Source organism: Porites lutea, chromosome 9 (genome assembly GCF_958299795.1).
Source record: "Porites lutea chromosome 9, jaPorLute2.1, whole genome shotgun sequence".
Taxonomy (NCBI): domain Eukaryota; kingdom Metazoa; phylum Cnidaria; class Anthozoa; order Scleractinia; family Poritidae; genus Porites; species Porites lutea.
Window position 1 is genome coordinate 16,824,428 of NC_133209.1, and position 13,284 is coordinate 16,837,711.

The window sequence follows — 13,284 nt, forward strand, 5'->3', positions numbered from 1 at the left end:
AATAAAAAGGGCGCGAAAAGCTATGCTGGTCACATTGCTAGTAGATATTGTTAGCAGTGAATATTGGCTTCGAAATGAAATCTCTAATTCTCCTTCTGTTTCTCGGAGCGGTAGTCTTGACTCTGGCTGAGAATCCATTTCAGGAAGAGGCAGCCCAGGAGTACTTAGATGAAGAGAAAGGTGAAAACATTGCCGAGCGTGCTGAGGCAGACTCTGGTACTTTTCCAAAACGGCTGGTAAGATCTCCTCCCTTGTGTTCATTTTTAACCAGGCTACTGGGATGTAGAGAATTAACTTAATTTGTTTAAGATTCCTTTTAACACTCTTAAAAAGTAGGTTCTTTGTGTGGAGTCCTCGGGAATACGTCGAGAGAATCGCGCTCGCTCAACCAAGAAATTGTGTATTTTATTTGGTTAATATGTTAGCGCGATAACCGTTCTGTTAAAAAGTGTAGCCGTCGTTTTCTTCTGATGGCTAACATCAAATGAAAAAGAATGGTATCATCGATTAATAAAATACTAGCACACGGTGTTTTAATATATTTCAGTAACGTACCTTTGAGCTATTATTGTAAAACTCACTTTGATGGTTTTATTCTTTTCTCTTAAAAAGTGCCGAAGAATCCTATATTGGTGCGTGACGGCGCCCTGCCCTCCCATCAAGGTAAGATCTTTCTTGTCTTCATTGTGAACACTTGGACTTGGATGTCGAGAAGTAGTTTTACAGAAAAATTATGTGGTTTGGTGTAGTTAAGTTACATGTAATCGTTTTTATACGACTATTAGATACATGTATTTACGGTTTCACGGCGAGTTCTTTTGTGCGTTTTCCAGCCGCAAGTGATCACTCTTTTGTCAAGATACACTCTTTTGTTTTTATAAGAATATATTTTATAAGAATATCGAGGCTGAAATTTGCGAAATTTTAAGAATATTTTAAGAATAAAGCCGAGGCTGAGATTTTGAAAAGGATAGATATAATTTTGTGTGTTGTAACATCTGTAAATACAATACAATTTTATGTTTTTAACTTAACCGTATAAAATTATTCCTTTCTCTGAACGGCGAAACTAGCCAACATACGAAAAAACCTGCACTAGCTATAGCAAAATGTTCAACGCTAATGACAGTTCGATGAACGGTACATGTAATACCGCATGTACAGTATTCAGCACAGATCTAGATACCAAACACTTGTAATTGATACCCCAATAAATTCTAAAACGGAAATGTCATAAGCTATAATTTAAGAATAATACAAGAATATTTTCAGCCTAAAATCGGCAGAAAAATAAGAATATTCAGCCTGGGCCGGAAAAACAACATTCTTATAAAAAAAAAAAGAGTGTAGTAGTCATAGTTTTGTGAATGATGATTAGCCTCAAATGATTAAGAGGGGAAACTTTAATCAATGAAAATCCTGGCATGTGATAAGAAAAAGAAATCAACAAAGTGTTTTAAGTATCGTACAAGGCGAGGTTTAAAAAAATTCACACAGTTTATTTTCGTTTTACGCAGACAAAGTTTTGCAAATTAGTGGTGAAGTTATGCGTACCCATCAAGGCTGGCTAGTCCTTAACTTGTGATTGAAAGACCAACGGTATTGGAAAGCTGACGCCATTAACAGCAAACTGGATGTAACGAAATTAAATGTAGTTGTGAAATTAGTGTCGGTGTTACTGTTGATTGAAATAAAGCATTGAAAAGGTATCTTGTGGTGGCACTCATGTACAAGGAACATAGTCTGCAGAGCAGCCTTTTTTTTTTTTTTTTTTTTTTTTTTCCCAAAGCGCGACCCAAAGGTATATGGAGGAAGGGCAGGCAAAGGGTCAACCTCTATCTTGGAATCATTTTTTGACTCGCCCCAAATCTCGGTCAGTTGAAAGTCCAAGTTGATCGCACAGCAAAATTCGCCTGCTTTGCAGGCTACAAGGAATATAATAAAACTTTTCATTGAGAGAAAGCCAATGCTAATCACCCTACTAGCAAGTTTATTACTGAAGTATCAGAAGTAGAAACTACATTCTTGGACACAACAGTCTTTAAAGGAGAACGATTCGAGAAAAAAGCATCCTCGATGTGCTCACATATTTTAAGCCTACTGAAACATTTCAGTGCACACACTTAAACACCTGTCACCTAACGGGCGTCAAAAAAGGTTTTGTCAAAGGAGAGGCTCTCATATGTCTAAGAACAAACTCTTGCAAATAAGTTATACCTGAAAGGAAGGAAGCTCTCATTGAGCAAACTCTTGAGAACGCAGAAAAGGATTCCAACCTTTGTGACGCAATTTCAACCGTCATTTCCGAACTTGAAAAACATACTTATGGACAAACGGCATCTGATACAGACCCAGCCGTGACTTGGAGAGATATTCAAGGGGCCTCCGACCCTTGTTCTCTTATAGAAAAGAAAAATCGCCAAAAGACATACTTTTTCAAAAAAAACTTTTAACTTAAGGCTTTGAAAGACACAATAGACGCGCACAGGAGTTGTACAGGTCTAAAAAGTCCAGAAAACTTCGTGGTTTAATGATTTATTCTTATTTGAAAGACAGTGCGTTGACTTCAGTTAATGTGGCTCCGTTGTTAATAAAGGCCCATTAAACTTTGACAAACTTTTTGTTATAACTTCTTCGGTTTAACGCGACAACTAGGACTTTGAGATGTCGAATAATCACTCACCGACGTCAGAGCAAGGTTTGGAGGAGTTTATATTATATTGTTCCAAAAAAAGGCAGGGTACTTTCCAAAGCCGGAATGGAAAAATCGACTATCGCCTTGGTTTCATGATTAGCAGGCAGCAGAAATAACTTTTCCCGAAAATTGGAATTGCAGGCTCGTTCTACCTCAGAGCAATTTGTGCAGGGGCGTAGCTGGGGGGGGGGGGGGGGGTCCTGGGGTACCCCTGGCCCCCCCTTGGCAGGCCTTCTTTTGAGCAAACAACCTACAATATTCAGTTGGCGAAAACGCCATGACAATATAATATCTTGGCCTTAAAAGCCATTGTTGAAAAGCCCACTTTTTTAAAATTTGTTTTTTTTGTATTTTCGTCAACGGCTCTTGTCTTTAGTTAATATGAGCCTTCATGCCGCGATAATACGACTGAGCCCGCTGGTACACGAGGGAGAGCAGCGGTATAAACCATATATAGTCGGCGATCCCCGGATGGTGATCTGGTGAGTAGTCTCTGTGACCCCCCCTGGCTACGCCCCTGTTGTGGTCGAAATTCCAAAACAGTTTGACAGCTGTTAAAATTCTAAAAGACTTTCTAGTGATGGACTTCTGCTCGAACGATTTCTCTCAAATTTATTTGGTGTTTATGTAAGTAAAATCGGATTATTTACCATGTATTGTTGAGTGTTAGTTTTAAAAAAAAGCCGGGTGGACCTCGGGGCGGAGCCTTCACGTATAAAACTTTGTTAAGTGCCCTCACACCCCGTCCCCGGGACCGCATTAGGGTCCCGTTCTGACGACCTACACGGTAAATAGAGAAACTGAGCAAATCCCGTTAAGTGGCACATGCCCTTTTAGGCGAAGTAAGGGAATGTCCTCTCTCGGACCGAACTGGGTATGTAGCGCCTGAAGAAGAAACAATTATTATTAAATTTGGTTTTTCCCTCCATTCTAAGCCCACCTGTAAGTTGAGTTACAAGTAATGTTTTTTTCGGTTTTGGTGCTGTGTTGTATATAGGGATATTTATTCTACAGTCAATGTTTGGCAAATAAAGCAATACCTACTGAAGAGGAAAGGTTCTAGCGTCAGAGCCATATGCAACACTCTTAGGAGATTTGATTTTAATGAAAAAGTGTATGGCTTAGTTATTCTTCAGTCAAATACGCAAGACTGTTTCGGAAATTGTACATGTCCTGAACAAAAATATGTCAAGTCAAAGAGTTTTCGTTAAATTTCTTTGAACAGGTGCAAAAGGGACCGTTAATTCCTTCCGTTAAATCTTCTGTTTGCAGTATGGTTTTCAGGTATTTTGGGACCCAGGGACCCGTTCAATTATTGTTAATTAACGGGCCCAGAAAGCTGTTCAGGGCTGTTGATTACATTCAAGATCGAGGTTTCAATAGTCTGGCAGACAACAGGGGCATTTAAACAAAGAAAAATAAGGCGCCTCCTAAATATCCCGTATAAAGGGCACATTTCTTCTTGAAATTTAGGTAAGACGCCTCGTAGCTAAGAACAGCCCGCTAACATCTGCTCTTCGATAAGACGCGTCTTTGCTGAGTCGCGTAAAATCTATCATTTATACAGGATAGTTTGCGTTTTATTTAGGACGCTTCTAATGGAAGACGCGTACTTAAGTTATTTTTCTTGGTATATACACTATAAAATTTGAGTGGTTAAAATAACCAATGAAATTGTTGCAAAGTTCATCAGAGAGATTCCTTTTGTTTAGACCAATTTAGATTTTTTTGAAATAACTGGATTCTTTAGATGTGAAATAACTAATTAAAAAGCAGTTAAAATAAATATCAACAGGTTATTTTTACCTTCTTGTTTGATTGTTTTTAGTTCAATATTTACGTTGTTTTAACTATTAATATACGTACGGTAGTTTCAACCAGTTTCTTGTAAGTTAGAATGACCAATATTTTTGTTTAAAATAACGTAATTTATTAAGTTAGAGACCATTTTAAATTAGTTATTTCAACTATTTATTAAGATACTACTCGGGGTGCATCTGATTGAACCCATTTTTTTTTAGTTACTTTTTGTTAATATAACTAAAATAGAATAGGTTACACGAAATTGTTAATTTCACCTTAACTAATGACTAGATTTAACCCCCGTAAGAGGGTTAAAATAACAATTAAATAGACCACATTGACAAACAGATTCTGTTGCATCTTGATTAAACATGCACGTAGTCGAATGTATACATTCAGCAAAAAAAATGGCGTCCTCGAATGCAAAATATAGGACTAAACCTTATTTTTCCAGGTATGGGAACTTAACTCTTATTTTTTTTTGCAACTGCCAATATTCATATATTTAACTGTAAATGTATAAATGATATTATTAAAAACTGAATCATTGGATAATGCAATTCTAGCATTTTGAATGGCTTAGCCGTTATGGTATATGAGCTATTATACCATGCTCTCCATATATGGTCGGTGTACGCGTCAGTTTAAGATTGGAAGCTAGCTGAGATTTTTTTTCGCGAAGGATAGAACGGCGCCCGAAGCAAATCGTTTTAATTCATTTCTTAGAATACTAGAAATGCAATTCCATCGAAAGAAAAAAGACAAAAACAAACAAAAAGCCACAAGAGCTTGTTTGAAAGTTTGTCGAAAAACACATGAAAACACATGGAACTGAAGTACCTTGACCAGCTACGAAAGAAGACAAGTCAGGGTGTTGTTCCTTCATGATCGCGAAGCCATTCGTCGATCGAGTCACTCGCCGATAGATAACCGCGACTTGTTTATCCGACATCAAGAATATAAATCACAAGTAACCAGCTACAAATACAGGCTATGCAGCCATTCACTAGAGCAATCAAGGCGGCAGTATAGCTTCTTTTCTCGTTCAGCAAAACCAGCTTGTGGCTTCAAACAACTTAATAACAAGCGTACGAGGTAATAGTTTTTCTTCGTTGTTCTTACTTTTATAACTGCACCGAAAATCCCAATTCACAGTAATTTCGACGGCTGTCACTTAAAATTCTTCTCCTTCTCATTATCTGCCAGGTTTTTTTAGCTGTTATGTGTGTAAAATCCTAGAATCCCGATGAGTTTTTAAAAAACTAATGTTCATCAATGTTTTGATCAGTTTCATTCATGCAGTCCAGGCGAGTCCGTTCGCGCGTTGACAGTTTTGATAGACGTGTGACATGTGAATAGTGGAAGTCCCTTGTCTTTTCGGTTTGTTCTTGTCGGGGAGATTCAACGAGATTTTGTGGGCGTTTTTAATAAAACAATTATTCCACTCGCGCTTGTTGGATATGAGATGATTATAGCCAACTCGGCGCTACGCGCCTCGTTGGCTATCTATTATCTCATATCCAACGCGCCCTCGTGGAATAATTGTTAATGAGATCGTGCTGTAACAGTTCTGAGTGCACATTTCACGGAAATTATCTACAGCATTGAAGAATTAAAAAAAGTAGTCTTTTCTGTTAAAGCAAAAGTGGCAAAGTTAAATAGAACGAATTGCAGGATATAAGCATTTAGCCACTTATAAGGGAACTCCCCTGGGAACGTTACCAAATTGTCCAACATTTTAGGATCAGCTCAACTGTAAAAGAATAATTCTGATCATGCAAATTATCAATTCCTTACATCAAATTTCCTAAAATATAGCCTCTTCAAGGGATTCAGATGATGGGGAGCAGCACATTCCAGAAAGTAAGGAAAAACCGACGGGAAGTTCCTAGCCTGTGGGCAAGCTCTCAGGAGGCTAAGAACATGCTTTCCCCTATTTCTTTTTTTTTTTCCTCACTCTGCTCATCACTTCTTGCCCCTCATCATGATCTTAATGCTTGGAGCAGGCTTGCAAAAATTATACATTTTAAACTAAGGGTAGTTATTTTGTTTGCCATTCTATTTCAACTTGCTTACCACTGCTTCCAACATTTATCGGCAGTGCATGTCTGCTCCTTTGCATCAAAATGTACTCAAAAAATAAATACACGTTCTTGCTATGACCACCATGGCCTTTAGGATAGTCGGCATTGAAAAGACATAACAACTAGGACGTAAGGTGAAAACTGCACTTAAAATATGGATGGTTTTGAAACGACAGACAACCATTCCTTCCGATGCCAACACCAATGATTGAACATCATCAATTGTTGCCTCCGCCGTTGAAATGAGACGTGGCGCTGTTGTTGCACGTATTTCGTTTTCTGCATTCACATCTGAATCATTCTGCGAAAAGAAAAAATGACTTAATGAAATTTTAAATCCTGGTCATTCCTTAAGAGCGGATGTCAATAAATATCGGCCAGAGGTCTACAAAAGTGAAAAATCGAAAATTCCCAAAAAAATTGACAAAGTAGCACGAGGTAAGCTATTAACATATTAAGTGTAAGTTTTACTTCGATCCGATAATTATTCTCCACGTACGGGGTGGGGGGGGGGGGGGGGATTATTGGTTTCGCGGCTAACGGACCGGGTTTTCCAGGCCCGAGACCATGTGTGACAAAAAAATCGTTTGAAAATTCAAATCCATTGTAATGCGAACAATAAATCACTTATTCAGAAGAGTACATAATTGCAAACATTTTTAAGTGGTGATTTACTCAGTTTGAACGAAAGTGTAATATTTTGGAGATTTTTCATTATTTTCAATATTTTGAACGTTTTCGTTCAATGAAAAAATGGCAAATTTCAAAGCCCAAAATCGTCGACTGGTACCTCCATTTCAGTGACGAGTCTTATACCAAGTTAAAGAGCGTTATCTCTTCTTTCAAAATCTGTTTTCAAAACTATGGGCAACTGAAAAGAAAATTTTTGAGGCCAAAAAATACAAGTAGTATTTTTCTGAAATTTGAGCTTTCCAGACTCGGCGGGCCGATGCTAAAACGTCCCAAAGCACAAACTCAGCCAAAACGCTAAAAAATCTTCAATGTTTGCTCAAGTTTGGGCTTATATAAGATAATGTCACAGTTTTTCAATGATCATGAAATTCAGAATCCGGGTAGTTAGTTAATCAATTGTGGCCCTGGAAAAATTTGAAGGAAAAGAAACTACGAATTTTTAAGAAAATGCTTTTTTCGTGAGAAGGACTCTTAAACGCTTACAAACGTCAACAACTAGCTTAAACTATAATTTGTGTATGCTTGCATTGCTCGAAATCGCGCGCATTTACAAGGCCCTAAAGCTTTTTGCTGACTTGCAAGGACCCATCGGTTATAAAGATCCCCAAAATAAAGGGATAAATCTCATAGTTTATTAGATATAATATAATATAATCGTGTAAAGTTGGCTTTTCATTTTCGCATAAATTATGACCTAAATTTGGAAACCGCTGAATTTCTCGAATTGGGTCTTTGCGATTTTGGTGAAAAAATGCCGGCAACAGCAGATTTTAGACGCAGACCTCAAAGGGGCGTGGCATTATAACCACGTGACATTTACTCTGATCGCCAAAAATTGTATGTTATATTGTAGATTGATCTATATGATATCCATTCTATGTGTTAGACTTACGATAAAAGTAAAGGTGGGAATACCAGAGAGCTTCAAAGTAGGATGGTACCCCCCCAAACAACTGGGTCGAGTCACCTTAAGTTGCAATAAATAACTGGCTCTTTGTAGCCTACAAACAACATGCTATTTTTCGTTACAAGTAATTAATAAAATAAATTTCGGCAAACAAACAGTTAAGTTGAAAAATGATTTTACAAAAGTCTTAAAAGCAGGTCTCTTTTTCGTTTTTAACTTGCAATATCGGTCAATTTACGCAACTTTTGGTTCAGGTTTTGTTTGCTACTGCTTTACAAATGGAATAATAATTACTCACAGACAATACTGTGTAAAGAATTGTTGAATTAAAAAAACAAAACTTGTCAATTTAAGACAAAAAAAGTAGTTTAAAAACGAACTAAAACATTCAAAACGCTTTGATTACGTGGCTGATGACGTCATGTCCCTCTTTTAGTCATGAAAAAATTATCAGGTAGAACATTACTTTCCTGCAAATTTTCTCTGCCGTGTGATGAAAGGTTGACTCTCTACGGCCCTCGGCCTAGTCTCCAGACTTTTTTGCTCATGTTCATTACCCCCTTAAATTTTAAATGCCGGACGTCAACAATTTTCGTCTCGGAATTTTGTTTCCGTCGATCAAAACTCAATATGTTTTCCCAGAGGGAGATTCTTAGGAAACAAAATTCACCTTTTTTTAAATTTTCTCCGATTAGGTTTTACTGCCTCGGAGAGTAAAGGAAGAAAAGTAATCAGCTCGGCCTCACAGTGGGAACTCTTTAACCTTGAGGTCGACACTATCTTAAAAATGCTTCCGTTTCTGATGTAGAAGTTTTGACCAGCCTCGCACATCATGAATTTACGGAAATCATGTCCAAGTACCTTTACGAGTCCATTGGAACGCAGGAGTTTGTAAGGCGACATATGCATACTAACACAAAGTCCATGCATTGTTGTTCCAAGCACATTACATATTTCCTTAACGAAAGTAGCCACCATCCTTGGACTTGGTCGAGAGAGCCTTGTTGCTGTAGCAGTTGACGAAACCCGGGGAAGGATCCTACTGGTAATGTTTTATTGTGTTATCTTCGAGTAGCCACAAACAACTCTCGTTTTATTAACACACTTTTTTTCTGTCTATATTGTATTGAGTATACTTCAATCATTGCAGCCTTCTCGTATCAAGCGTTCGTTCCCCTTGAACAGCAGTCGGGAAAACGCTAGTTTCGTCAAGCTAGCTGATGCGCAGAACGGGGACCGTGAAGACTCGAGGTACAAAATTTTCATTTCAGCGGAAGACAGTAGCCTTTGTTCAGTGGTACAAAAAATGATAATGCAACACTAAATTTTACTGTTATCTATGTAGGGTGAAAAAAGGTTACTCTTCAATGTCTCTGTATCAGTAAATTGGCAGGTGTTAAAGTAGACTGACAGAACTGACCAGCGTTGTGCCTTCCACATGCAGTGCTTTAATTTGTATTTGGTTTTATTCTAATGTCACTCCCTACTGGTTTAAACAGAGAACAACAAAGAACAACAACTGCAACTGCATGCGTAAAAAAATGTATGTCGGCATGTTTTGCTTTTTTGTATGTGAACAGAATTAAGCTTAATTTCAGTGTGTTACAATGATTTTTGCTGTTCATATATTGAGATTAGAAAAGGTGTTTTAAAGTGAAGGTTATTTTTTGTACCAACATCTAGAATTGAACAGCACTAAAGAAAAACTGGATAGAGAAATTCCAGTGATTACCGTAGTAGCTGTCACAGGAACTACAGAACAAAGCGCTGTAGATCCAGTGACTGCAATTGTCGATTTGCGCAAAAAGTTTAGAACAAAGGTAATTATTAGGCTAATGAAAACCAGTTCACCATCACCATTACCATTACTATTACTATCACATAATCATTATCATCATCATTATCATCATCATCATCATCATCATCATCATCATCATCATCATCATCATCGTTATCTTTATTGTAATCCTTATAGGTTTATTATGTCGGCATGGTCACTTTTCATCACTTTTTCGTTTTTCTAGATAGAGCCAATACACCTTGTTTTTCTCATCTAAACTAGCAATGGCATCTACTAAATCTAATCTACTAAATATCCCACTTATGTTTTTACAGTTACAACGAACAGTAATCAGCTCTCCACCATCGTGATACAATTACTGTAGATCCGCACAAACTTATCCTGGCGGTGCAATCTGTTATAGAGACAGAAGGATGAACTCATTTCTGTCAATCACCACTAAAGTGCTCTACTACCATGGAAAAATGATTCTCGGTGACGTTGGTATCGAAGGATCCAGGGGCAGCTGCTGTAGGGGTCATGATGGCAACGGGGTAACCATTCACGACTGTTTTTCTGATATTGGTTCAAAAGCAAAGAAGATATCCTCAGTACAAATCACAGGTAGCCCAAGTTCACTATGAGAGCCCTGATCAACATTATCCTACTTAGCTAGTTTTTCATTCATACAGCAACAATTATAAGACGTTTTATGAGAATTACTTCTTTTTTTTACCAGATTTTCAATTTTGATGATTTTATTCCTCTACCCGCCTCAACCCGCCGGAAGTACAAGGAAACCCATGCTGACCCACCATGGTAGGGGGTGGGGAGGTAATTGGATACCCATCAAATTTCCTTTTTGGAACCCCGGATCGGCAGTCCAGAAGATTTACACTTTTGGAAATGTGCGAAACAATAGCGTGACGTCACAACATTCGGGAATTTAGAACTAGAATAGGGTTTATGGGCAATGACACAGCTGTAGGAACATAGCCTCTCTGGCTTAGGCTAAGGGCTAGTCACATCAATTTACATACTCTTTTAAAAAATCTTTTCTTCACATTTGTTTCTTTTTTCAATTCTTTTGTTTTTCTTGTTTTTTGTTTTGTTTTTGTTTTTGTTTTTAATTTATTTCCACTTTTTATACCATTAAGAGAACTACTGAAATCTTGGTTGGCATTTAAGAACCATGACATTAACGCTTGGTCAGGGTCAGATGATTGAGCGGTTCCAGGTTCCAGAAATCGCGCCCAAATCCCTCAGCCTTTCAGTGAATAGAAGCCCTGTGAACTACTGAAATCTTGGTTGGCATTTAAGAACCATGACATTAACGCTTGGTCAGGGTCAGATGATTGAGCGGTTCCAGGTTCCAGAAATCGCGCCCAAATCCCTCAGCCTTTCAGTGAATAGAAGCCGAGAATTGCGAGAGCAAACGTTTGCCGGAACTAATGACATCCGTTCCCACTCTATGTAAATAATATGTGGTCCATGCAGTGTAAAACGGCACTCCGATGAGTAAAACGGCACGTCATGGTTACCCTGAGGAGCGGCCAAGTAACCGCGTTCCATCAATCACGCGCGCGCAGGTTATAAAGTCATCGGTTAACTAATTTAGGCTAAGTTAGAAAGTAACGTTGAATTAACGCCGGAATTTGGACGAACTGCACAGAAAAAGTGCACTAAGGTAAGAGCAACGATTTGTTTCATCCTTACAGGCATTTTACATTAATATTTTATTCACTGATTTGCATTGACATCGACGAATTTCTAAAAGCTGCTATAAGTCGGGTTAGAGTTTAATGAAAACTATAAAATAGCCTCATATGTTCATGTAAAACGAACCAGCACACAAAAAAACTGAAACAGCACGAAAAACTGACAAATGTACTTGACACTGATTTTAAAAAAATTATAATAGAAATAACAGAGACAAATGACTCTTTAATTTACGCACCAGTCCTTGTATCAGGTTGCTCAAAGAAGGTCAATGCCAGCGACTTAAGTACCAAAAACCGTACGTAGTCTTTATAGATAAGCTTTCAAAGTAGTATTGAACTGAACTTCAATTTAACTGATCTGTTGACCGTGAAATCTTAAAGTATTTTTTTCCTATCACAAACCCTTGACAAAACCTTTTATAGCGCATGACTAAAGTTATTTTAGACTCCTGCTTGTCCAGAACAGCCAGATTCAACAAAGCGATCGACGGAGCATTGAAGACTTTATGTAAGAAAGTAATCGGAAATTATAAAAACTTACGTTTGATTTGTAAGTTTTCGACTTGTGATCACGCGTTAGTTTTATCTGAATTATTGTTTAACTTCAGATCGCTTTGAAATTATTATTATTATTCGGTATTAATGAAAAAGAAGAAGGAAAAAAAAAAAAAAAAAAAGAAGATATTTGAAGGCAATTATTCTGAAAATGTTAGAAGGAAACGGCCCGGGCTTCTTAAAGCAGTTAAAAAATTTCCAGAGTTTGTGCGATGCAGTTAATTTGTTTGGCTATTGCACAATTGCACGCCTATGTATACGTATGTAAGTAAATTATTCACGGCACTTGGCGCTGTCTTGACGTCAATGCTGGGGATTGAAATTAATTAAGGCATAAATACAAAACTGTGCAAACAGTGTGATTAGGTTTCACCGTCAATATTATAATTGTAATCGTATTTTAACATTTCAGAAAAGAGATTGAACTTATGGTTGATAAAAATCTCCCATTTGCTTACTTCTTCTTTTTTTTACGAACTGACCTGCTTTGATTTCAGCTGTTTTGTTAAATGACATATTACTTCTATTTCGAAGGCTTCGAAATTACTATTTCCTGCTCCGAAAACCACCGAAACGAGATGCCTGACATGCACTTTTAAAAAGAGATTAATAAGCTTTGTATAAACCAAGTTTTTGTGTAAGGGAAGAAAGAGAAAACCTCTGATGTATCCGTCAGATCCACGCTTTCCCTTCCGCGTGACTTTGCGCACGGTATTTCCTGTGACATCAACAATAGCGTCATCACTTGGTGCAGCTAGTAACGCAAGGAAACGTGACTCGAACGTGACGAACTGGGAACATTTTCCCAGCACTACTCGTATTATTTACCTACTTTAATACTAATCTGTTTAAGGGGAGCTTCATCGGCTTAGTTACGTTCTGGTAGCGCCTCTAAGCGTTCATAATTGAAGAAGCGGAACAGGACGAACTTTTTCTACTTCTTCTACTTCGTAAATCTCAGAATAGTGGCATCCGATTAACTGCATGAGTAAGTTCACGGGCTTATTGTCACGATACACATACACGACATTATTTACAGTCAAAAA